Below are 26,468 nucleotides of genomic sequence, written 5' to 3' on the forward strand. Positions count from 1 at the left end.
CAGACTGCCATAGATGAGCACACATTACGTTTTTATTTAAAAGAGAAAACATTCAAACAGAATATTGCTCCTAAAACAGATTCAGAAAATCACATTACCACTCTTGCTGAAATACACATGGAAGATGAGTAACCATGGGTTCATGTTGGTATAAATGACTGTTTTAAAACAATAAAAGCCACTTTAGTGCTTGAACAGCAAAGGAGTTTCATTAATGAGAAATTATAGCAAAAAATAATGGAGAGGGAGGAGATCCCGAAATTTAGAATTAAAAACCAATATGTTTCTGGGTTGGACAGTCCAGACATTAAAAACCGAATTACAGGCAGATGCATGCTTAAAATTAGCATTGGGCAGAAAACAATTTACCATAATGTATGGATAGTGAGTGGAGCACAAAATGATTTTTACATGGGCAATGACATCATGCACAGAATGTGTATGGTGTTAGATTTCCTTAATCAAAAAATATGGTCATGCCTAGGTGGGCCGGCACCTGAATTTGAAGACAAAAGAAGGGATTATCATTGTGCACAACTGGTTCCTTATGCAATCGAATTACAAATGAGGAAAGATACTATTATTCCTGCATTTATAAAACAGCTTGCAATAACACTGAAATGCAAAAATGGACAGCAGATGAAAGACTCTGATGCATTTGTATGCCTGAATGAATCCATAAAACAGCAAGGCCTGGATTATGAATACATTCCATTGGTAGATATTGGTGAAGGGCCTGTAAGAATTATGGTAAATAATAAGGGTTGTCAAGATATTCATTTAGAGGAAAACTCCCCATTAGGAATGGCCATACAAAAATCACATTATACGGCAGATCTAAATAACATGGTGATTGGAAATATCCCTGCAAATTATGTAGATGCCAAGGGTGAGTTACCAGAATACCTGGACTCTCAGCCCAAAGGAATATTTAAAATTCATTCTGTGTACACTTATGATTCAAATGAGACAGTGTGCTGCCATCAAGAGGATTGCATAACATTTAATTTAAATGAAAATGAAACAGAAAATCAGCCCATTGAAGTGGAAGCTGATATGCCAAAATATTTAAAAGTGGCAGCTGTACAAAAAGACACAGCCACACAGTTAGAGGAAAGCGCCGAGATTCCCTTATCAGAAGATTTTCCAGAATTTTCCAAAATGGTAGAAGAGCAGATTTTATCAGCGGATGCATGTGACAGCGATGAGGATAGAAACAATCTGAGGGAGATATTTATGGAGTTTAAGGATGTATTTGCAAAAGATGCTTATGATTGCGGTTTAACTGATTTACATGTGGCCACACTACCAGAAGGGTGTAGCAGAAGTCCAGTATTTGTACGCCAGTATAGACTACCGCTGGCATGTTTAGAATCATTAGCAGAGATTATAAAAATTTTAGAAGCTCAGGGAATCATCAGGCCCATTCATAGCACATCCAATACACCTATGTTAGGTGTGTTAAAGCCAAATGGTCAATGGCGGCTATGTGCAGACTTGAGGGAGTTAAATAAAAGAGTACCAGTGTCCAGATGGCCACTGCCATTCATTGATCAGGGCCTAGCTCAGGTACATGGTTCAAAAGTGTTTACCACATTAGATCTCACCTCTGGATATTGGTGCGTGCCATTGGCAGAGGAGATACAGAATTTATTTTCCTTTACATTTGACAGGACTCAATACGCATGGCTTAGAACTCTGTTCGGGTACATCAATAGTGGGAGTGAATTTGGCATATTTTTGAGAAAGGCCATGCCAGATGCAGCGGAAAGAGGAACCATAGTTTATGTGGATGATGTCCTGATAAAAAATGAAAGCCTGAAAAGCCATTTTGATGAAATAAGACATGTGCTTGGCCAATTGCAGAAAGCAGGCGCCAAAGTATCTTTACAAAAAGCACAATGGTGCAAGAAAAAAGTAAACTTTCTAGGCCATAAAGTGACTGAACATGGGCTAAATCCACAAAAGAAAAAAATAGAGGCCATACAAAAACCTAAAGGACCCTAAAAATGTGAAAGGGGTAAAATGTTTATTAGGGATGACAGGCTATAACAGAAAGTTCATTGAAAATTATGCTGAAATCACTCAACCATTGACTAAACTGCTTAAACTGAATACTCCCTGGAAATGGGAAAAAGAGCAGTCTGAGGCAGTGGCTAAATTAAAGGAATGTCTTGTAAAGGCACCATGTTTAGCATATCCCATAAAGGGCAGGGATTTCTTTCTAGAAATAGGTTTCTCTGAACATTGTATGTCAGCAGTGTTATCACAAAAACATGATGTGAATCACAAAACCATTGCCCATGCAAGTAAGGCATTTTCCCAAGTTGAAATGAAATTCAATGAATGTGAAAAGGCCCTATTAACCACTGTGTGGGCGCTACAACATTTCCGCCCTATTGTTCAGGGAGAAAAGGTGATTATTGAAACAAATAATCAACCTTTGCAGTTTTTAGAGAGTAAAAGAATTAGGTCAGGTAATCTAGCGCATTCCAGAATCACTTCATGGACGCTGGCATTACAAGGTTTTCCTGTAGAAGTGAGATATGGACAAAATAAAAAGAGCCCAATTGCTCAAGGGTTAGCTGACTTACATGACTGTGCAGCTGAACAAGTATCAAACGAAATGGAAGTGGAACCTAGTTTGCAGGAATTTGAACAATCACCAAGCTTTTGATGAAAAAACATGCAAGGATTTGCCAACTGTACATGTGGATGGTTGTGCTTTTCACATTGAAAATGACAGTAGTAAACAATTAGTGTCAGGAATAGGAAATGTCTGGTTGAAATGTGAAGGTGTCCCCAGTATAGGGATGAGGATTGGAGCTAGGAGCAGTGAAGTGGCGGAATTGGCGGCCATTTATAAAGCAATTGCTACTGCAGTTGATAATAAATTCTGTGAAATTCTCCTGGTGAGTGATTCTGACTATGCACGAAATAGCTTTGTGGAGTATTTACCTGGCTGGAAAGCGAGAGGCATGATTACATACAACAAAAAGCCACTTAAACATGGACAAATGATACAAGCCATAGACAAATTGGTGTCAGAGAATGATTTAACAATATACTGGAGAAAAATTTGTGGGCTTTTAAAAACACTAGGAGAGGATAAGGAGGGAAATGATAAGGCAGACCACCTGGCTAAAATTGGGGCTGTGATGGGAGAATTGCTACCTCTAGATGATTTACTGGGTGAAATACAAATTGATGCAGTAACACGTTCTAAAGCACCAAAGGAGGTAGATCAACCAGTTGTACAGTGGGGTCATGATACGCCAGACCAAGATTTGATTGAGGCACAAAAGAATGATTGAATTTTGTGAATCTATTATAATCATTTGATAGATCCTGAACAAAACCCTTTAATAAAAAATGATTGTATGGGAAAAGAAGAGTTGAGGGTGCTATTAAAGAATAAAAAACGAATTAGATTACAGGATGGACTCATGATTAGAGAGTCCATAACAGCACAGATACAGTGGGTGGTACCCCTTTCATTCAGAGGGCTAATGCTACAACATGCACCTGATGCAATAACTGCAGGCCACAGAGGTTCACAAAAAACATTGGAAATACTAAAAGATTATGCTTACTGGCCACATATGTCCCAAGATGTGGAATTATATACTAGAGGATGTCTAGTATGCACCCAATTTAAACCTGCTTCACCAATGCATAGAGCCCCATTGATGAAAAGAGGCCTAACTCTTCCATGGTCAGATTTGCAAATAGACTATGTAGGCCCTTTAAAAAGGTCGAGCAGAGGAAACTGTTATATTTTAAGTGTGGTATGTTTGATGTCAAAGTGGATTGAATGTATTCCTGCACCAGATTGTTGTGCGCAAACAGCAGCCACATTGCTGGTGAACCATGTGTTCTCAAGGTTTGGGTTGCCACAAAGAATTGAGTCAGACAGAGGAAGTCATTTCACAAGTACTCTAATGAGTAAGGTATGGCAAATACTGGGTGTGAAAAGGAAACTACATATCGCATATCGGGCAACGTCTTCAGGTGGAGTTGAACGGAGCAATAGGTCTGTTGTGGACATATTAAAGAAATTTGTGGCAGAAGCAGGTTCCAGCTGGGATTTACGTTTACCGTTGGTTTTAATGGCAATCAGATCAACTCCTGCCAAAGCAACAGGTGTTAGCCCCCATGAGGTCTTGACAGGTAGGAAAATGGTGTTACCACAACACCTGCTATACAGAACACATGAGCAGACACTTGTGAGTTCATCCACAGTTCATGAGTGCATTGATGAATTGAGGAAGCATTTGCAACATGCATTTGCTTTTGTGCAGAGAAATCTAGAAAGAGCTGCTGACAGTGCAAAGTCATACTACGATAAAAGAACATCAGTGAGAGAATACAGTGTAGGGGATCAGGTGTATAAGTTTCATTTTGGAAAAAGTAAACAGAACAATTCTAAATTTCTAGCAGCCTGGCAGGGGCCATTTCAAATTATAGATAAGGTCTCTCCTGTAGTTTATAAAATGTTGAAGAATGAAGGTGAAACAATAATAGAGCAGTTTGTCCATGTAAACCAAATCAAGCCATGTCATCCAAGACATGAGATAAAAAATCTGGAGCGTGTAGAAACAGATAAAGTCCCTTGAACACAAAAAGGTAAAATAAATGGGTACAGTCAGGAGGCAGTGACAGAGAAGTTAAAAAAAGATGGTTGAAATGGTACATAAACACTGTGATATATGTAAATATATATATAATATAAAAAAGAAGCTGAAGTTTATGGAGTCGGTGTGCAGAATGAAAATGCATTAAATATTGAATGTTGATTTATGTATGCTTGTTCTCTATAACCTGTGTTTAATTTCAGAAGGCGAAAGAAAAAGGGCAAAATGTTTTACAAAGCATGTTTTATTTTTGGCAAAAGGGTGAAGTCAGTATTGTGCTATATACTTAATCTGTTTCTTTTCTATTTGATTTAGAATATTAACATATTTGTACCGGAGGTTACGGGAGACGATGGAGTCCTGGAGCCCACGTGGACGGATTCCGGAAAAGCCCCGAAGGGGGGGCGAAGACCAAGGCTGCAAAGCGATCAGCATTGAAGATGACACCAACAATATGGTTAATGATGATGATATTCGGAGGGATCTTAAAAAATTCAGAAGCACAGGTTGTCATTGAACCTGGACCAGCATCTGGTATCGCGGTAGAAGAGGCACAAGGATTCATCATGAGTGATAGAAGGATGATTTTCCAAAATATCTACATACCATTGAATCCTGAGATTTTGATTGAAAAACATTTGAACAATACCGGAATTAAGAATGAACAGACTAAAGAGTGGCTGGAAATAAGAAAAGAGGACTCTAAGCAGTCAATAAGAGATATATTGATGCAATTGGAGAAAACATTTGTGAATCCAGCAGACATTAAGAAGAGGAGAGGAAAGAGAGGAGCCGTGATGCTGGCGATCTCATTGGTAATGTTTATAATTGGAGCCATAATAGGTACCACGATATCAACAGCCAATGCCATTTCAGTAGGAACACTAAGCACTAAGGCACAACAACTGAATGTTGACTTAGAAATAATACAAAAAACATTAGATGGAATCAGAGGGGGATTGGATGAACAAGTAAGGTTCATAAATGAAACTGCGATCATAATGAATGAACAAGCGGATGTGATGCAACGAGCAACTAAGTTAATTATTAAGCATGACAAAACACTCAGTGAGATTTTGAATATAATGAGTCCTGTGGATAGGCTATTGACAAATTATATGAGAGAAGTTCAAACTGCAATTTCACAATTGATTCAAGGACGTATACCATTGTATTTTGTTTCACAGGATATTATTAATCAAATGATAGAAAGGTTGACCAGGAGGGAGATTGATGTGATACAAATAAAAATTGCATTTGAAATGGGTAATGCAATGCCATTATATGTGGACTTGGAGAGGTTGGAGATGGGTTTTTTACTATGCATCCCATATGTGGCTCCTGAACTTATTTATCAGACCACGTGGGTACACAATGTGGGATTTTGGCAAGAGGACAAATTTATTAAGATTAAGACTCCAGAAGTAGTGGAATTTCAGTCATGGGAACCTGAAGTTTACTTGTTACCAAACTTGGAAACGTGTGTCAAATTTAAAGAACAAAACTATATGTGCCCGGGTAAACCGTTTATTCCTGATGCCACAGACGCTATTTGTGGTTTGAGATCTGACCCAACTTTATCAGAAGGATGTGAAGTGATCATTAGCAATATGGGGAGTGAAGAATTGGCACAGGCTAAGATGGTCAGAGGTAAATGGTTAGTCAGCACCTATTTAAAGAACATGACAATAGTACATTTGAATCATGGAACATATGTGATTAAACAGGTGAAATATAATGTTTTTTACTTGCAGGTTCCGAAGGATACAATTGTGTCAATTGGAGGGTTAACATGTTTCATGTAACAAACGATATTTGGGAAAGCCAAGTAGAAAATATCGATTTCTTTCAAAGGGACACATTTCCAATAGATCCAGAACCCCTTATTTTTGTTTAGATTGTTCGTGTGTTTTTATTGAATCGCAAAGAAAAACATGTAATGAGAATGAATCTGAAAAAAAACAATATTACAGTTAGTAACCTGGGTATAATAGAAGTGGAAAGATTTAATTGGGAAACCTGGGGAGAACGCTCTATAGTGGGTTTGGCTGTCCTGGTGCTAATCATGGGTGGATGGTTGATTGTACTATCAGTAAAAATGAAAATGTTGCTAATTTTAGTAGCTACGTCAGGAAGAGAAAGATATCCCAATACACATACATTTTGAAAAGAAGAAAATAAGCAGGTTGTTATATTAAAATTGGCTTGGATCCTAGCCAAGTTCTAAAAAAAAAAGGAGGGTATATGTAAGATTAATTAGCGGGTTTTGAGAACACAGAGCACAGCACCACTGCACAGGATCAATGTATAGCATGTTCTTTTTATACAGCACCACTGCATGGGTTTGGCGCATTGCTATGATGCAATTGTTTCAATCTATGTGTTGCCAGTGCAACCTATGGACATGTAAATGAAAACAAGCTATGCAGTCAAAAACAATTTCTACATATAAAATGCAAATCATTTTTTTCACAGTTAAAAGCATATATTTTTTTTACCTGGAATTCCTCTGTTGCAGGAGACACATTTGAGGATTAATGAACTAACCTCATTAACAAAAAACTAACATGCTAACTCATTCATAAAATAATGTGTTCTCCAGTGCAAAATGGATGGAAAAGACAGGCTCTGAAAGTCATTTTAAACACGCATCCAGATTTTTTTTTCTTTTTGCTGCTCTGTCCACAGTATTTGCAGGAAGCAAAGACTCGAATAGCAGGAAATCAGTTTTGTTACAGTTGCTTACTGTAAAAGATTTCTATTGTGTGCAGGAGGAGGATAGAACATGAGGGATTCTTATTGGACAAGCATCATATTAGAGGCTGTAACCAAGTTTTCTTGTAGAATCTGGGGGAAGGAGAGAGGGAGAATACATTTTAGACAGATCGGAGAAAGACCTGACCGGTAGCTGTGGAGTTGCTGATTGAAAAAACAGATCCCAGCTGCACTGCTGCAGAGACTGGGGATCCCAGACAATAATCCCTGGTTTGAGTAACGGCTGATGCCTGTTCTCACTGGGGGTGCTTGAAGAGGGAATTGCCACATCCAGAAGGCGACCAGCCGAAGAATTTCACATGCTGAACAGATTAGGTAATTATACATTGCAAAGTACGGGGGCAGTGTGCGTGAATGCGAAACTATTCAGTCAGTGTAGAAGAAAGAATTCCAGTGTCTTATCAACAGGTTTAATGTTGCGACTGCTCTCGTCGCCCTCTTCTCATTTTGTTAAAGATAATGTTGACTGTGCTATTTCATTTATTTCTGTAAAAAGATTAAGATCGTGTTTAAATCCAACTTTTATAATACACAAAAATATCTGAAAGCAGACGGGTAGTGTGTTTTATTTTCTCTTTCCTTTGTGCATTTACCATTACAGTGCTGATGATGTGGGGAGATGTTTAGACAGTGTAATTGTCATTTTTAAGGTAGCTAGAAATAAGACTTGGCTGCAGCTGTGTGCACGATTTCATTCAGTATGAGCAATTATAAATAACTGTGTGTGTGAAATAGCCTGCTGAAGGTAAATGAGTCAGCAGAAATAGAGACCCGGGACATAGTTCACTGTTGTATATAAAATAGTGAGTGTACCACATGTTAACTCACTGTTGTAAATAATTCAGTGAGCATTGCCCATGGTGGCACACTAAATATGAAAATGTGGTATTTCTGAAATGTAGGCCTGAGGTCTCTCTAGTGATCACACGAACAATCTAAACAAAAATAAGGGGTTCTGGATATTGGGGCCACAAATAAAACAAAGGAATTATGCTCACCAAAAATACCACCAACCACCTACCAACCATGCATACCAACCACGCATACCAACCATGCATACCAACAAATGTATACCATCTAAATATGTCTGTGTACTGAAATAATGCATATCCACTGTATTATTATTATACATAACCCAATCTGAATACAAGGAGTGATTGTTGCTAAATAATTTTTTTCGGCGGTAAGAAAATACCGCCAGGCCCCAAATCTACACAAAATACCGTACAGAAACCACATCAGTCAATTTGTCACTGCAGATCTCGTCCCCTTGAAAGAGAATAGTGTCTTTTTCAAAAGAATTTGGTGCATTTTGAAAAAAGTTAAGCGTGTATGAACCTCTGTTCCAACTTCATGCAGTGACCACAAAGAGAAGGGGGAGAAGGAAATTAAGTTGTAATCACCCCACTCTCTGATTCATGGGGTAGAAGGGATGACATCATTTTAGCAACAAAGAGAGACATCCACAAATGGTGAACAAGAAGTGATTCCTGATAATTCTGAGCCACTGATTTCTTTGGAAACAGTCAACAGGGAAGAACATGATATGATATGATAGTTTATTTATATAGCACCTATGCACAATGTGTTTCAAAGCGCTTCAAGACAAAGGAAGGAACAAGGGAAAATACAATTACATTCTTACAGGCCATGAACAGTAAGGTTGTGAAATTAACTATCGTATTCGACCTGCTGACATTTCAGATTGTGCAAGAGCTAAGACATAGATAAGGAAGGGAGGGGGAGAGTGGGAAGGAAAGAGAAACAGACCGGCGACTACCGTACTAGGCCTGAGGAAATTTCTGGTAGAGCCGGAGAAAAACAAAAGGTGAGGGAGAGGGGTGCAGAAAGGGAGGGGAGAAACAAAACAAGCGACTATCTTACTAGGCCTGATGACATTTCAGATAGTGCTAGAGGCCGGGCAGGGAGGATAAGAAGGAGGGGGAGGGGAGAGGAGACAGACGAGGTTGCTATCATACTAGGTCCAGGGACAATTCTGATAGAGTAAGTGCATAGAAGAAAGTAAGAGGAGGGGGGGGGATAGGAAAAGGGAGAAAGGGAGAGGAGGAGAGAACAGAGAGTATGCAGTCAAAACGAGTGGAGAAGCAAGAGGGGAGAGCAAATACAATTGCAGAAGTCAGTAGTAAGATATAATGTTGTAAGCCGGGATACAAGATGAAGATGGAAACAGCATGATACATGACAAAGGTTATCCTCTATGCCCAGATTCAAGATCAAGACTCAGGCACCTCTTCTTCGCAGATAATACAGATAGTGAGGGTGACAACAAGATAGAATATACAAATGCAATTGTCAAATGCAAGCACTGAGAACAGGAAGCAAGCCTCAGACACTTGAAGAAATAGCATGAAAAACGACATGCTCATGGTATTACAACTATGTAGCCAGTCACTTCAACAGCACTGACTCTTTAGTAAATGGCACCCATACAGCATCCACTGCAAAGTGCACCAAACAGATCCCAAGAAGGAGAAGAGGTGTAAGTCCATTTTATTTCTAAAAATGTGGAATTATTTTTCACGACAATAGCAAAATGCAAATTTTGCCACCTGCCAAACATGCTAAATAATGTGTCTTGCGAGAGAAGTCAGGTAACAATTTGAGCACCACTTTACTTTAGGCACACATGAGGTGGCACCATCCACAAGCCTCGCAATTTAAAATGATACAGGTCAGCCTACCAACCATCAAAAGCATGGCATTGCACGTTTGGACCAACATGCGCAGCCAGTACATGAAAGAGTCTTGTTAATTCACAGATGTTCATAAGCCCCTTATGAAAGCCATCCTTTCCTACAGATTCCACAGCCTGCAAAACATTTAATATACCAACTGGAGAATTTATAAGGGCAAGACGACACTGCGAGGAACTGGAAATCTTTGATGAAGAATGTAACCTCCTAACCTACAGATTTCGGGAGAGACGGTACTCACTGCAAAGTATAAACAAAGGTCCAAAAAAAGCACAAGGAGCTCAAAGGAGTGAAACTCTTAAACAGAAAACAAGACCAGCCAACATAGAGGCATATAGAATAAACTTTGTAACTAAATATTGCAAGAGTCATTATAAAATCAAGAACATGTTGAAGAAACACTAGCACCTACTGTACCTGGATAAGGATTGTTCAAAATACTTAGATGGCAGACCCACAGTAGATTTCAAAAGGGCAAAAACGTTGAAGAATAAATTGAGTCCATCCTATCTACCAAGTATAAATGTGGAATCGACACTGACATGGTTAAAACCGGCTAGAAAAGGTTTTCATAAATGTGGCATGTGTACTATGCGTAAGTTTAAATTAACAAGGGGGGTCCTGGGAGTCCCTCTGCCAGACATTAGTCCTGGTTACGTCCTGGGGCTTGTTGTTGGTACTCTTGTTCAGAGGAGAATTGCCTAGCATTTCGGTGTTGGACTGCCCCAGGGCAGGACAAAGACTGATATGTTTGGGATATGTCTTCTCTGTGAAAGATAGTTAGCTACAGAGTCTGGGTAAGTCTCTCTTAACCAGGACTATTGTCTGGCAGAGGGACTCCCAGGACCCCTCTTGTTAATTTGCATATTTAAGTAACTTTGGGTCTCACCCTAACCTACTAGGGGAATCCAGACGTGGACGCCTTGCTCACTATTCTTAGAGCGGCACAGCTCCACCCTACTGATGAGGTCCAACCAGACCGAAACACATGTCTGGGGTTGCTGTTGGTTCTCTTGTTCAGATGAGAATTGCCTAGCATTTTGGTGCTGGACTGCCCCAGGGCAGGACAAAGACTGGTATGTTTGGGATATTTCTTCTCTGTGAAAGATAGTGAGTAAAGACTCTGAGTAAGTCTCTCGTAACCAGGACTAATGTCTGGCAGAGGGCCTCCCAGGACCCTCCTGGTTAATTTGCATATTTAAGTAACTTTGAGTCTCACCCTAAGTTACTAGGGGAATCCAGACATGGACCCCTTGCTCACTATTCATAGATAGGCACAGCTCCACCCTACTGATGAGGTCCAACCAGACCGAAACACGAGTCTGGGGTGCTGTTGGTACTCTTTTTCAGAGGAGAATCGCCTAGCATTTCGGTGCTGGACTGCCCCAGGACAGGACAAAGACTAATATGTTTGGCATATGTCTTCTCTGTGAAAGATGGTGAGCTAAAGACTCTGGGTAAGTCTCTCGTAACCAGGACTAATGTATGGAAGAGGGATTAACAGGACCGTCCTTTTTAATTTGCATATTTAAGTAACTTTGGGTCTCACCCTAAGTTACTAAGGGAATCCAGACGTGGACCCCTTGCTCACTATTCTTAGAGAGGCACAGCTCCACCCTACTGATGAGGTCCAACCAGACTGAAACATGTGTCTCGGGTTGCTGTTGGTACTCTTGTTCAGAGGAGAATTGCCTAGCATTTCGGCGCTGGATTGCCCCAGGGCCGGACAAAGACTGATATGTTTGGGATTTCTTCTCTGTGAAAGATAGTGAACTAAAGACTCTAGGTAAGTCTCTCGTAACCAGGACTAATGTCTGGCAGAGGGACTCCCAGGACCCCCTGGTTAACTTGCTATGTGTAAATTCACCCATATGAGTACCCAGGAATTCAGTGATTCAAGAGGAACTAGAATTCAGATCCAAGACAACATCAATTGCAAATTGAAGCTTGTGATTTACGGCATAATATGTGTATGTAAAGAAATCTACATAGGCAGTACCATTTGAAAACTAAGAAGCAGAATATGAGAACACTTCACCACCCTTGGAAATCAGGACCCCGAATTTCCATTGGCACAACACTGGCAAACAACACATCAATTACAAAACAAAAAGGATCTAAGATGTATTGGTTTGCAGAAAATCTCCCTGGGGAAAAGAGGAGGGCACAAAGAACATCTACTAAGATAAATGAAAGCATGGATGATATGCAGAATGCGGGCTACATAATTTGGACTGAACACGGACCATGAGATGAGCTAATTCTTATGATAAACACTGTGTTACAGGTTACATATCGTTCAGATATGGATGAAGGCATGCAGGATTAGTTAGTTGCACATAAGAAAAGATAAAAAAAGAATAAAGAATTTATGATTATGAATATGCATGACCTATAGCACCAAAGGTGAGACAAATCTAAACTTGTTAATTGTAAAATAACATATTGTAACTTTGTGGTTTGAGAAATTGTACATGAGAAGCTTAAAAATGTTGGTCTATCATCTATGGTAAAATTAATCTAAAGGCAAACATAATATCCACTCAAGCAATATTGCAGCATGTGCAGGTAAAAATATCACACAATGGCACACAACCATATAGTCTGTGAACTGATGAGCACACCCGTTGTGTCGACGGGAAATTATATCGTGCCTCCTATACATTATCAATATATGTATATTGGACTGAGCCAAGCCGCTTTGCGAAGAAATCTGCGTTACAAGGACTTGACCTTAGATTAGTGTAAGCCGCCATTTTAGGTTCACCCTCCATTTTAGATTCCCTCTCTAAAGTCACCCTGTGTTCTAAGATGGTGAATAGTGTCATTCCGAATGTAACATAGCCGTCTTGACCTCTGTGTACAAACTAATATGTAACTTGCCTGCAGGCCACATGTTGGGGTCATGAACTGAGACCTTGTCCTTCGTTGACCTGTGTATAGAGGATTACCTGCGCCAACAAAGCTAATCCGCGAGCAAATGTTAAACATAATATATTCAAATACTGAAATGTGAACAGTTGTTTAACTGCATTGTATAAAGATGTTTGAGAAGGCTCAACGAGAAATCTGAAGACTCGCTGTTGCCATTGTAACTTGTTGGTGAATGTATCAATGGTAAACTCTAAATGTATAGATGTATGAACTTGGCATGAATCCTAGATCTGTGATGTATTAACTTGTAGGTGGGCTGGACATCATGTTTCAAACTGTATAAAAGGTGTGACTATTCTAATGTGCAGCCCCACTCACTGAGCACACCGAACAGGGCTGGAGTTCGCTGTGTTGAACTGAGGGCCCGATAGCTATATGTTGCTTTGTCCTTTGAAACTGTTCAGTATAGAATAAAGATCTCTGTATCTTTCTTTGTAACCCGCGTTTGGTGTACTTCCTTTTGGGGTACTCAGCCTCAATATCTTCTTTTTGATTTCACAGTTGTACAACTTTACAGCGTAAACCTTGGAATATCAACACAGCCATATAGACTTTTCAAATTAGCATTCAACAAAGATCTTAGCTTGAACTGGAACTCAATTTGACATAGTAAGACAAATTAGCTTACCATTATAACTTACAAATTATAACGCATGGTACACAGCCACTCTTCACATAACTTAATGGGCACATGTTTTTTTGTACAAATTACAAAGTGGTAATTATGGAACATTAACATACTTGTACAGTCTTTCAAAAATAACATATGTAATGTGAGTTAATGTGACATTTATAGTTCTCAAGAGTCAAATTACATTCTCACTTGATAGAATATGGAAAATGGGATTGCCACCATTACACAATGGTGCCCAATATGTATATGTGCTCTCCAATCCCAAAATATGGCTGTGAAAACGTGATAATGACACACCTTCAACGTGGGTCGTCATCCAATGTTTACTAGTATGATAGAAATCCAAAATGGCGTCCGCGGCGAGGTAAATTGGCATGCGGAATGCCACAGGATTTCATCTGGATAATTTAAAAGGTAAGTGACAGTGAGGGCAAGGGTCTACCAGTAAATAACCTTACTCTTAGGGGACCCAGGCTACTGAACTAGTGGAAGGGACTAGGTTGTCCTGATTTAAACGTTCAAAGTTATTGTGATATAAATATAGTGAACTGAACAGGCGAATTAAGTAAGGGCAAATGGAAATACTTGAGCCAGTAATGGGTTCAATTTAACACTATAGAGTGATTATAGTCTGAATATATTGAACTGGCGTACATATGTAGCAAGGAAAAATTGGAAATGCTTCACCCAATAATGGGTAGATCTATATGAATTATTTTTTAGATGAACTTGGGATTTAACCCTTATATACTGGTTGGAACTATCCTCAGATGGGAGGAACACTATGCTTAGAGTATGTTCTGTGGGTGAGTAACAAAGACACCGGTAACGTAGATCATCATATTATGCATGCAAGTCACGAAATGGGGACACAAAATCACCATTTGTTTAAGGAACACAGGGATAAGATAACTTCATAGGAGCACTCAGACGAAAATAACCACAATACCACAATATCATCAAACTAAATAATTGACAGAAATATATAAGAGTCTTTGCAATGAAATGTATAACTATTGTTATATGACACTGTTTTCTCGCTCCCTACCAATCCTACCTAATACCAATCCTAACATTCTGTCTGATTATGCAATGGGGCTACAATACATTAATGTATTCAATACAGAATGTGATGTATTTGGAAGGGACGTACTGTTCTGTAAAAGATTAATCCCAGTCTTGAGAAGGGCCTTGATTGCCACGTGTCAACACACAGACAGGCACATACAAGAAACTGAACACGGTCCAAGAGAACCTCATTTAACAAAATACAAAAATAAAAAAGTAATCTTAGCTCAATTTGAGTATTAAAATTCGAGGTGTCTGGTGCAACAGATGAGGAAATTATTTCTTATGTTGGGCGATGGGCATGCTATCTCTTTGGATCCTGAGATATCTATGTCACAGGGAGATAGTCTATATACCCATCTATGCAATTTATTTCCCCCTTAATCTGGCAGCCCACCATCGCTGTGTCTTTTTCATAGTGTTCTGAATTGTAAGAATAGACATGCAAAGCTCTGTGTATTCAGTGACAACCTGGGTGTAATGTTGGAAATAGATGGAATTCCCTACTCCTTTGTTGAAAACTGTGGCTTCAAACAGCTCCACAAACAGCTCCACTGCCTCTTTGAACCCCATGGCGAAATTCAGTCAACACAAATTCATGTGAATTTCATTGGAGACATCTAGCACCATGTTTTGGTTTTGCATCACTGTAAGGTTAAGCCCAACACCATCAGGTGGAATTAGAAAGATCCAGCATAATACTTGAACAGGAAATAGTTGGTGATGCAGAAGTGGTGCACCTAGACATGAAACTGCTCTTAACTTTCAGACAGAGTCCACACATTTTTGCTATGAGGTATATATAGATAGCCTTCTGGCATCTTTTCTTGACCTGTGGTTTATAATCAACGTGCACCTTTCAATCAGCATGTGCATGAGGAGCATGTGAAAATCACATGCGATTGTATACAAAAGAGACATGTTATCCATGTGTAAGAATGCACTTCACTGAAATTTAAAAGCCCAGATGGAACCAGAAAAGTTAGCAAAGATCTGAGATATTCAATCCAGTGTGAGGCTACACTGCGGTTAAGATGATTATAAGACAGTGCACACAGTCATTTCCCTCAGCTTCTGATACTAGTTCAGGGGACACCATCAAAATCTTTCATAATGTGGAAAAATGAAAGAGGTTGTGGGACAGATTCCTCCTTAAGTTTTGCCTTCTGTGTGCCTTGATTTCTGCATAAGAAAGCAAAAGGTCCTTTGCAAACCAGATGGCTGATGCCTATGTTCTCAAATTCATCATTTCATTGAGATGCAGTTAATCAACAAGTAAAATAATGATAGTGAAATAACAAAAACATTTAAATTCTTTTTATAATGTTTTACATCACAAAGACAAATCTCCATTATAATTCTAAAAATTCATAATGTAAATCACAAAATCCCAAAAGAAAAACGGATGACCAATAGCATGAAATAAAAAAAACATTGATATCTACATAAATAAACATTTAACATAATTGAGGATAATATTTCTGAAGTCATCTGTCAAATTATTTCAAATTATAGAAAGGTTTTTGAGAAACAGAATAATCGATATGGTCTTGCTTGAACAGGAACATTTTGTAAAATCTGGTTGTTGGTAATGTTGCTAATCCTTGGTTGCGACCATTAACGTTGATGATTATGGTGTTTCACAGCATAATGGCAAAGAACAAGAATGCCTATTTCCTGATTGTTTTCTTTTTTCCAGCTCTAAATTGGCCGAGTGCAGGCTTCCTGTGGTGTGTTGGCAAACAGAGATGTTCACCATGTCGGCTAGGTAGCAGAGAGATGGTATAAAACAGCTTTGTAAATTATGCAGCTTTTAGGGCCAACCAATCTAGTTTGATGAGTGTGTGCATGATGTGGTCAAATTTGAGAAGGTCCTTGATAAAATTGGCCAGGTCATGGTGGTTTTTTCTCATTGGAGCCGGGTTGGAAATTGGTAGGTTGATGAGAAGGGTACCTCCATTACATAGGAGACAATGAACCATGCCCTGTACTGTGAATCAGAAGTTATTGTCTGGAAGGAAGGACTTGATTTGTTGTGCTACTCAGAGTGTTGGTGCCAAGCGTGTTATGCGCATTTTGATGGAGTGGTGACTCTCAATACTGTCAACACGGAATCCTGGGTACTTGGTGGATAGTGTCAGCAGCAGGGTAACGCCCTCTAGCTTTCTGGTTGAAATCTGGGCTTGTAAGTTAGTATACTTGCTGTTATTGGAGAGGAGGAGGAAGTTGGTTTTTGTGGAGTTCAGTTTTAGCCATTTCTGGAAGTGGGTGTGCTAAGTGTTATTGGAGAGTAGGAAGTCCGTTTTCGTGGGGTTGAGGATGAGGTATGAGCTGACATTCATGTTTGTATTAGGGTTTGGCAAGCCTTTAGCTGGTGGATATCTTGAACATAATAAATATTGAGATAGAATTGATTATCATCTGTGTATTGGTGGATGTGGATGTTGTAGCTGGAAAGGAGGGATCCCAGGCACTCCATAAAGGTTGAATATCAACGGGGAGAGGATGAATCTATGTGGGGCTCCCAGGAGATATGTAGGGATGATCTGGATGTACCCATCTGGATGAACGCATAGCCAACTTCTAGGTGTGAAGTGAACCACTGGTGTGTGACACACTGATTCCCATGCAGCTGTGTAGTATGTCAATGAGGGCTTTGTGGTGTACTGTGTTGATGTCCCTGAGAGACAGAGGAGTACCAGAAAGCACACAAAATAATACAACAGATTTCAGGTTAGCAACAGTACAAAGGTGCCTTTTACAATATGTTCATGATGATGCACACAAACAATATGTCAGAATTTCCATTTGTAAATACATGCATGATTATGGACTCACAATAAATGCCAGCATTTTCACTGCAGTTCATTTACATGTTGTGCCCAAAATATATGGAGTCATTATGGCTGTAAATCACTTTGATAACACTGCACCCACTATATATACCAGCAGTGCTACGCAAAATTATTTTATCAAGCTGTATCTGCAATGTTTATAAGCATTGTCACTGTAAATCGTTTTCTTGAGGCTTTGCCTCAATACATCACTTATTTCTCACTGGATATCACTTACATGATGCTGCTTTACTGTGCTATTACACTCACCCAGCAAACAGAATGCATGCCTCCATGCACTTGCACACACACTCACTCAGATGTCCACATGCTCATTCGGTGAAGTGTGTACCAGCACCTTCACACACACACACACACATGCATAGAAGCATACATGCACGCATGGACACAGACTCAAGTACTCAAATGCATGTGCAAACACACCCAATACAACTCACACATATGCACACACACACATTACATAACATTCAAAACATACACACAGTCACACAAAGGCTTTTAAACTTACCTTTGCAAGCGCCATGACCTGCTTCTGCCATTATGTTCTCTCTAGTCTTGTAGGGCCAGGGTCAGCAGTTCTCATCACAGGAAGCCAAAGGAGAAAGGAACCGGGTTTTCAGCATTGACATGTAATGCCAGACAGGCCCAGATCAGGACAGAGGCGCATCAGGGGAAACTATGCAGGCCCAGTGCCTCAATTCAGGATAGAGATGCCAACTAACCAAGTCCACTAACAATTTCCCCCTCTGCATACACCTCTCAAACGCCAAACCAAACACAACCACAAACCTACAGCACACAAACCGCACAAACTTCACTACACTACAACAACAAAACAAAGACACACATAGACTTGCACAACAGTACACGACGACTACCGGCCACAAACACCCCAGGCTCAGCCAACAGACCCACCGGGCTGAGTCCGCCAACAGCACATCACTGCTCTCTTGCACTTTTCCTGCTTCCTCCCACTAACTCACCCTCCCTTTGTCTTTTCGAGCTGCCAGTGTGCCAGGGGACCACTCCAGTGGTGATAGTGTGTGGTACAAATGTCCTTTAACATTAACATTAACATAACTATGTTGCCTAGCAACAGAACGTACAACGGCAGGGCCTAAACTTCAGTGGCAGCACTGGGAAGCAGGAGGACTTGTGGGGGTGGGCACTCCCCCCTGCCATCTCTGGCTCCACCCCTGACTTTAGTCCTGAGTTCTGCGTGTGGATGTTTGTGCTCTTTACTATCCTCATTGTGTTTTCTCTGCATGCCCAGACTGTCAGCGTCATTATAATTGGTTATATTTCTACCACTAGCTAATTAGCTGATTCGATGTCATCCCTTTAATATGGCATAAGTGATATTTCTCTGGTGATATTTGTTATTGTTTTGCCATTGAGATATACAGCCTGATTCTTGGAAGTGTTTTATAATGGCGCAATCCCATAGGAAAACGTTCCATGAATCAGGCCCATAATGTGAACCAAACAATACATGTATTGCAGAAAATATTTGAATTTCATAAATTGTAATGATATGATATTTTCAAAATGCAGCCTAGCATATTGACTTATACAGACCTTCAATCAAGACTGGTATCAGAAAAAGGGTTTATTTATTTTTATTTATTTGAATTCTTACAGGCCCTCAGGCCTCAAAGTGCTACACTGAAAGTACATCAACACACAAGGCATACATCAATAACAAAAAATACACAAACGGGAGGCAGAAAAAGAACAAATCAGGCAGGAGTAAAACTACAAGAAAAAGAATAATAATCATGTTAAAAAATGTCAGGTCTGAGATAAGTATCAAACTACTAGTCCTAGATCCGAAGAGCCAATGGGCAGGTATATGCACTTTTAAATAGTGGGGCAAGTTACTATTTTCACATCCCACCACCACACAGTGTGTGTTCCTCTGGGCACACCCGTCATCAAGTTCAATTCTACATAGGAACTTCAAATCAGAGCATCGATCTACCCCTGGCCCAGATCTTGCGCGAAGCCATGCAAGTACTTTGTTATGTAGGGCTTCTCTTGCTTCTTTCGCGGAGGGTTTCGCTACGTTTGTGATAATAAAAGTTCCTATTATCCAATACAAGATCTCTAATATGTCTATCCTTGGATGGAAATATTAGAGATTACTCCGCAATGGATGATTTAGGTGTCGAATTCATAGGTCCTGAGGGGCCATCAGGTTTAGATTTGAGACATCTGAGTAGAGAAGCAGGATTATGAAACTGTGGTTGCACCTTTCTAAGAGTGATCAGAGCCACTGGTGCTGCTAACAGTAATGACATTGGCTCGAAGTTTGGACAATTAGGCAAATCCGGTGTAGTTTGGGTTATCGACATTCTTGAGTGGCAAGACTGTTTAGCAGCAGTTCATTTTTATCAGTTAGCAGATCTAACATGGGTGGATCAAAAAGAAGCAGTTTGGCTACATGTTGTAAAAATAATTGGCCTCATTAAATGTTTGCTATTTCCAGAATCAACGGTACCGGTAAGCTTGCTCTTGTTACAGGACCGGCAAACTACGAGTTCTGCTCGCGGGTGCCTTCCCGCCCGCCAGTTCTGACCTGGCGGCACCCGCAAGCAGAACATGTCAGATTCACCAGCACCATTATGGTGCATCAAACAGACCTTCCAGGATTTTGTGGCATGAAATGGCAAGTTTTGCGGCATGAAACGGCAAATTTTGCGGCACAAACCTTTATTTATTGCGCCATTTTTGCAGGACATTTTGTATTAACTGAAGGGTGTAAGATTGCCACATTGCAGGAAATAGGCAGAGTGCAAGGCTACAAGAGAGCCAGGGTATCATTATTATGTATCTTTTGCATTAATTTAATAGGAAGAGTCCCAGGTGTCTCTGGCTTGGCAGAACAGTGTTTGATTTGGCTACATTTCTGGTTTAATGTTCATGCCTATTTCATAGTATTCACTAAATTGATCATTATCAATTTTAATGCTGAAAATATTCCCCTTCTATGTTCTCCAATCCCCCAAACACCCACACACCTCTCTCACCAACACACATCTCACCAACTCTCCACCACAACTTACATTCCTTAACCACTCACTCTGTCATACAAATACTCACATGCTATGTCACACTGTCAAGTCACAATTTGCACTGCCCAGCCCAAGCCACACTCCAAATCATACTCCCACCTCACACCTTACACTCTGCAATTCCTCCCGCAATGTACAGTCCTTCATTCTTTTGTGCTGCTTCTGAATCTTGCATCCTTTCTCCCATTCTATTGCACTCTTCCATCATCCTTTTTCTCACTCTGCAGCTCACTGCCTCTTCCTGGCTAACCGCTTCCTCTCTGCTTTCTGGCTCACTGACCATCACTCCCTCTACTTTCTGTACCTCTACTCGCTCTCAGATTTCTGGCCCACCGCATCACTGCTTCCTCTGCTCTCTTGTGCAGCGCTTCCTCCTCTGACCCACTGCTCTCCCTCTGCTTTCTTGCCTATCACTTCACATCTCACCCATCACTCTACCTCTCTCTCATAGTGTAACCATGTTTTTATTTTTTTTAAATGTAGATTGTGACCCATTTCCTCAAATAATGGGGCATTTAAAAAAAGAACGGAGGATATGCTATTTTTAGACAACTCATTTTTGGAAATGAGCAGGTCACCTTATTCTCAAAGGTTACTGGTGCATTTCCACAGGCTTGAGCTGTAGCGTAAATTGTGCGCTGGCCAGCTGCCTTGAATGGTGTTCTGGGTTGTTTGACCGAAGTGTAATTATTTGCGGCGGAATTGACAGTAGTCAATTTCGCTGCAAATTGATTTGCACTTAAGCCAAACAACCCAAAATGTACCTTTCACCACCACACCACCCCCTCCCCTACTTAACTGCTTGGTCGCTACCGCTTCCCCTGCAACTCTGCGGTGCCAGATCCGTCCCTCTAACGTGGGTTGGATCCGACTCCGCAGGGTCCATTTTCGTTATTTTCTTTTTTTTCTGTCCCCGCCTCCAATTTTGAGGAAAAAGGGGAAAACACTTCTGCAACCACCCTAGACTGAAAATACTGAACATGGGAAGCGGGTGACACCCCCGCAACACATGTTCAGTATTTATAAAAATCGATCGAATAGTACTGGACGAAATAGGTCAAATTGTAACATTCGATAGATTTTTGTCATCAAAATGGGCAGTACTTTGAATAGAATCGCTCTCCCGACAGTGTTCTGCAAGCTCCCAGCGCCTTTCACAGGGACAGGCCCTCCAGGTGCCTGCCGCTGTAAAATGCGACCCAAAAGATGCATTTTTATCCTGTTTGAGGGACAGAAATGCAAGCGACACAGCAGCGGTTCATACCTTAAAAGAAATGCATGACAGGGTCAGGAAAGACCCTGTCATGCATTGGCAGCCCCACATCCCGTGCACTTAGGGTTGCCTACAATTTCTGCACATTTAAAAGTGCATCTTGCTTGGAAATGAGGGATGCGCTTTTAAATTGGCAGAAACGCCACTTTATTTGATCAAGGACGTGAAAAAGGCCATCTGAATGGGCGCGCATATAAAATGTGCGCATTCATGTGTCCCTTGTGGATTGGGCTGCACTTTTTTGGGGCGCAAGTGATGAGATGTGTTAGCGCATTTCATTTCTTGTGTAAAAAAAAGTTGAGAACCTGGCACCCTGAGTATTATTTTTTTTTAAACGGTAATTTTTCCAGATAACTTTAAAAAAAAAATGTACAGAAAAATAATATATATTTTTTTTTTAGAGATGCTGTTTTTGCACAAAACGGCCATTTTTGCGGCATTTTGCGCAAAACGGCTGTTTTCGCGGCATTTTGCGGGATCGCAAATTCGCTATAAGCTGGAGGGTCTGATCAAACCTCCCCAATGGGAATGAGGAGCATATTTTCAAGTGCCCACAATGGCAATTACTGTGTCCGGCGGGGCCATAATGACCCAGTAATTGCCCATTCGGGGGTGCCGGAAAAAAAATGATACCTGCGGCAGCCATGCCTGTTATACCAGTGATACTGTAAAACCCCCAATGTCTTTTAAGAAATGACTGAGGAGGGCCTACCAAGCATCAGAATCACAGGAGGTGTCCCATCTATTTAATTCTTCAAGGAGTGTAGCCTTGGAATGCCTCCAAAACTCGGAAGTACTGCTTCTCTCGAAGCCTGACAGGAGGTATAATGGAGAGGCATGGTTGCACTTAGTGCCCCGTTCCTCCGGATGAGATATTGAAGTAGAGGTCGGAGTCAGAGGTACACCAGTACTTTCTGAATAGTATTCCAATTTACTGGCTCCAAAAACTATGGGTGTTTTTGTTCGTTCATCCAAACCTGAACATAATACAGGCATATCGCTGGCCTAGTCGAGGGTGTCACGGATGTTATGAGGCAACTTTGTTTTCTTAGTACAGATTTTCTGCCTTCTCCGTGTACTAAGTGCCAGTCCTTCAGAGAGGCGATCCCCCTTAGAGGGTGTCAGGGCAGCCACAGATTTGGGATTCATGGTATCCAGTCTATGCAGCATGGGGTTGTACAACGCTTTAATAAGAGGGTTTAGCGTCTTTTGAAACATAAGAAATCTGTTTGTTATTTTGCTATTATACGTACAACCTTTAGGCTCCACTTGTACCACATGGTTTCTGACCTTTTTACTGATGATTTCTGGCAGCAATATCATTGATACTTTTTCAGTCTTAGCATTTACTTTCACATAGTTTATTAAATGGGCGTATATTCATGTAAATAATAGCGAGTTATAGAAGAATTGTTTAAATCACTCCATGCCCCAAGTGAGCTGTAAAGCAGGCTGAGTGCTTTCGGTTTTTGAAGAAGTCATTTTATGACTGCTCCACTTTCTAAACTGCATGATTGCGCTAATAAAAATGGTTTTGACAAAAACAATAACGGTTGTGTTTTATATTAAAAAATACATAATAATATTCCGTAGTTTCATATAAATGTGTTTCCAAGTATTTATAGAGTTTACATTACATATATTTTATTTCAGTCGTAGAAGAGAAATGTACATTTCCGTTGCTGTTTTGAATGAAACCCTGCAGAGTTAAAATCCATTTGCGGGCCATTGTTTACTCTGGCTAATAACAATAAGATGTCTATGCAGGTTTTTATTTAAGACATAAATATTTAAATCGAGAAAAGCAATGTTTTCATGAGATAATAATATCACTAATTGACTTACATGCTGAAGAAAAAAGCACGGAATGACAAAACGGCTTGTTCTTGCCTTGTTGTACCCTAATCCTATGCAGGAATGATTACTGACATGCAGACAACCGACACACATGCACACGAGCTCAACAACGATAACACACTCATGCATTCACACTCTGATACCATACATAATGCACGCAGACACAGAAACTCAACACACGCACACAAGCAAAAATGCAGGCACACACATCTCGCACATGCAGTTATGCCATGGTACTCATCCCATATGGCACACACTGCTTTCATATCTCTGGATACTCCTTCAGCATGCAATTATTACAATCATTTAACCTCACACTGTCAACATACGCCAGATATTGCCACCATATGCCTAGGTGCAGTGGAAGGAAGCGGTCCTGCCCACTATATACCAGGCATTGCAATCATATATGTGTAGTCACCTCTCCTGCAAAGCACACATTGCCATCATATCTGCATATTGCCATTGTGTGCCCAGGTTCTGACACTGTATTTCAGGTTTGACTATCATGCCCCTGAGTACTCCCACAGTATGGCAGGCATTTCCAGAATGCCCCACCACACGCCATGCGAGGTATTGCCAGTGATAAAGCAGGGACTCACACTAAATCCTAGAATCCATATCCTATGCCCAGTTGCATCCCTCATAGAGCCGGAGTTGCTCTCACGTGGCGCTGTACTCGGGCCACATGAGGCATTGCTGCCACAGGACCAATTACTCCAAGTTCCAGTAGCTATATCCCTCCCAGTAGCTATACAGAGGACCACATGTTGAATGTGTCAGCAATTATTAGTGTCAATACCACCGGCAGGAATGAATGTCACCACCACTGGAAACAGCCACGCCTCTGACTGCTTCCTCACCATATTAAAATACCACCAGTTGCAGAAATGGCAAATCCATAGAATTGACAATTAGCGGGATTGCCAGTGACATGTTATCACGGAGAGTGCAAGCTGCGCTGTGAACATTGTCATAAACCAATTCATTCTAAACCACACAATTCGTGAAGTCATCCATTCAGAAATGGTGTGTCAACATGCCAGGTGGCAATAGCAGGGGAAGGCACCAGATGGATGTCAGCGATACCTCAATGTTCTCGGAGGAAGAGCTGACGGAATTAACAATGGAGGTGATGGAGGTGGGGGACTGCGTCTATGCCCTTGCAAAAAAACGCATTCTCTCCACAGACGGACAGAATTGTGCACTGCCGTAAGAGTGCTGGCAGTTGGGAAAACATCACACACGAGAAAAGGCCCTGAGAAGCAGTGGTACAGCCAGGCAACAACCCTGTCTACAGCTGGCATACCAGCACCGCCATGCCTACAGTGACCCCACAGGTAGCACAGTTGAGCCCTTAAATGTGCAGTCTTGGGAGAAGAAGGTGGGCTCCCTTCCTGGATGTTGCTAGCCATGCAGGCATCAGATGCCAGAAGGTAGAAGCAAGTTCTATTTTATACCCTGGCACACATGCGAAACAAATGAATACTGATTGCACTGGCATAATCATAATCCCAATGTTTGAAGTCCCCAAAGTGCCTGCAGTCAGTGCGTGACCCTATTGCAATGGATGGAATTAAGGTGTATGTTGGAAGGCGGGAGCACCCATTGAAACACTCGTAAAGAGCTCTTCGGGTAAACGTTCTAGAAGGCGGGTGCAACCCTGCAAATTGGGGCGATTAGACACGCCTGTAATGGAGTCTCTTTAGAGTCTAGAGAACCCCGTAATGTGAATCTGATCTCATACTATCTGGCCTAAAAGGCGCCAAACTGCCCGTTCCAATCGCACATTACGAATCCTCCACTGACACCTCAAATGCATTTGGCACTTTGCAGTTCACAATACAACAACCCAAAGGGCATACATCGGGGAACACCAAAACGACACAGCTGCATAATGCAAGCAGCTCTATTACCGAAATAGATAGCCATAATGTTGTAGAGCTGTACAGCTTGTCCTGTGATCAAGCTATTGGGCCGCAATTATGTCCTGCTAGTATGGGTAAAATGACATCTGATCAATTGTAGGATCCATTCCTGAGGCCTCTGGGCTGCAAGGATCAAATCCCATGATATGTACCTCAGTAGGGTAATGACTACATTATGTAAACAGTGAGTCCCGCACAGGTGAAAAATCCAGGTGTACACACTGCAGCACTCACTCCAAACAACACGAGGCCTGTCCCACTCAATCCTAGCTCCTGTCAGATGCTACATGCTGAAACAGAGATCCGTAACACACACCATATCTGCTATGTAAACATCCTACTCATTATGTTAGAATGCATACATTGAGCTTTTATATTATATCCGATGCCGGCGACCAGTCTGCAAGCGCGGGGCTCGGATTTGGACCTGTGATATTCCATGTTGCCTGAGACTCTGTCCTGTCTTGCTTCCAAGACAAAAGTGTTACCCCAGAGCAATCCTCACGACCCCAGTAATGTAATTACCTAGCTACAATTAGTAACAGCATCAAGTAAAACATTGCCCACGTCTGTAAAGCAACTATCTCCATGGCAAATATCTCAGCTGGTGACCAGGACAACATAGGTACCATCATCACTGGGTCATCTATAAGGGACACTACCACCACTTTGGGTCCACCATCAATGTTTCTGTGCATCCCCCAGCCACCGCCTCTGTGTCT

Source organism: Ambystoma mexicanum, chromosome 6p (genome assembly GCF_040938575.1).
Source record: "Ambystoma mexicanum isolate Mex_15411 chromosome 6p, UKY_AmexF1_1, whole genome shotgun sequence".
NCBI lineage: Eukaryota > Metazoa > Chordata > Amphibia > Caudata > Ambystomatidae > Ambystoma > Ambystoma mexicanum.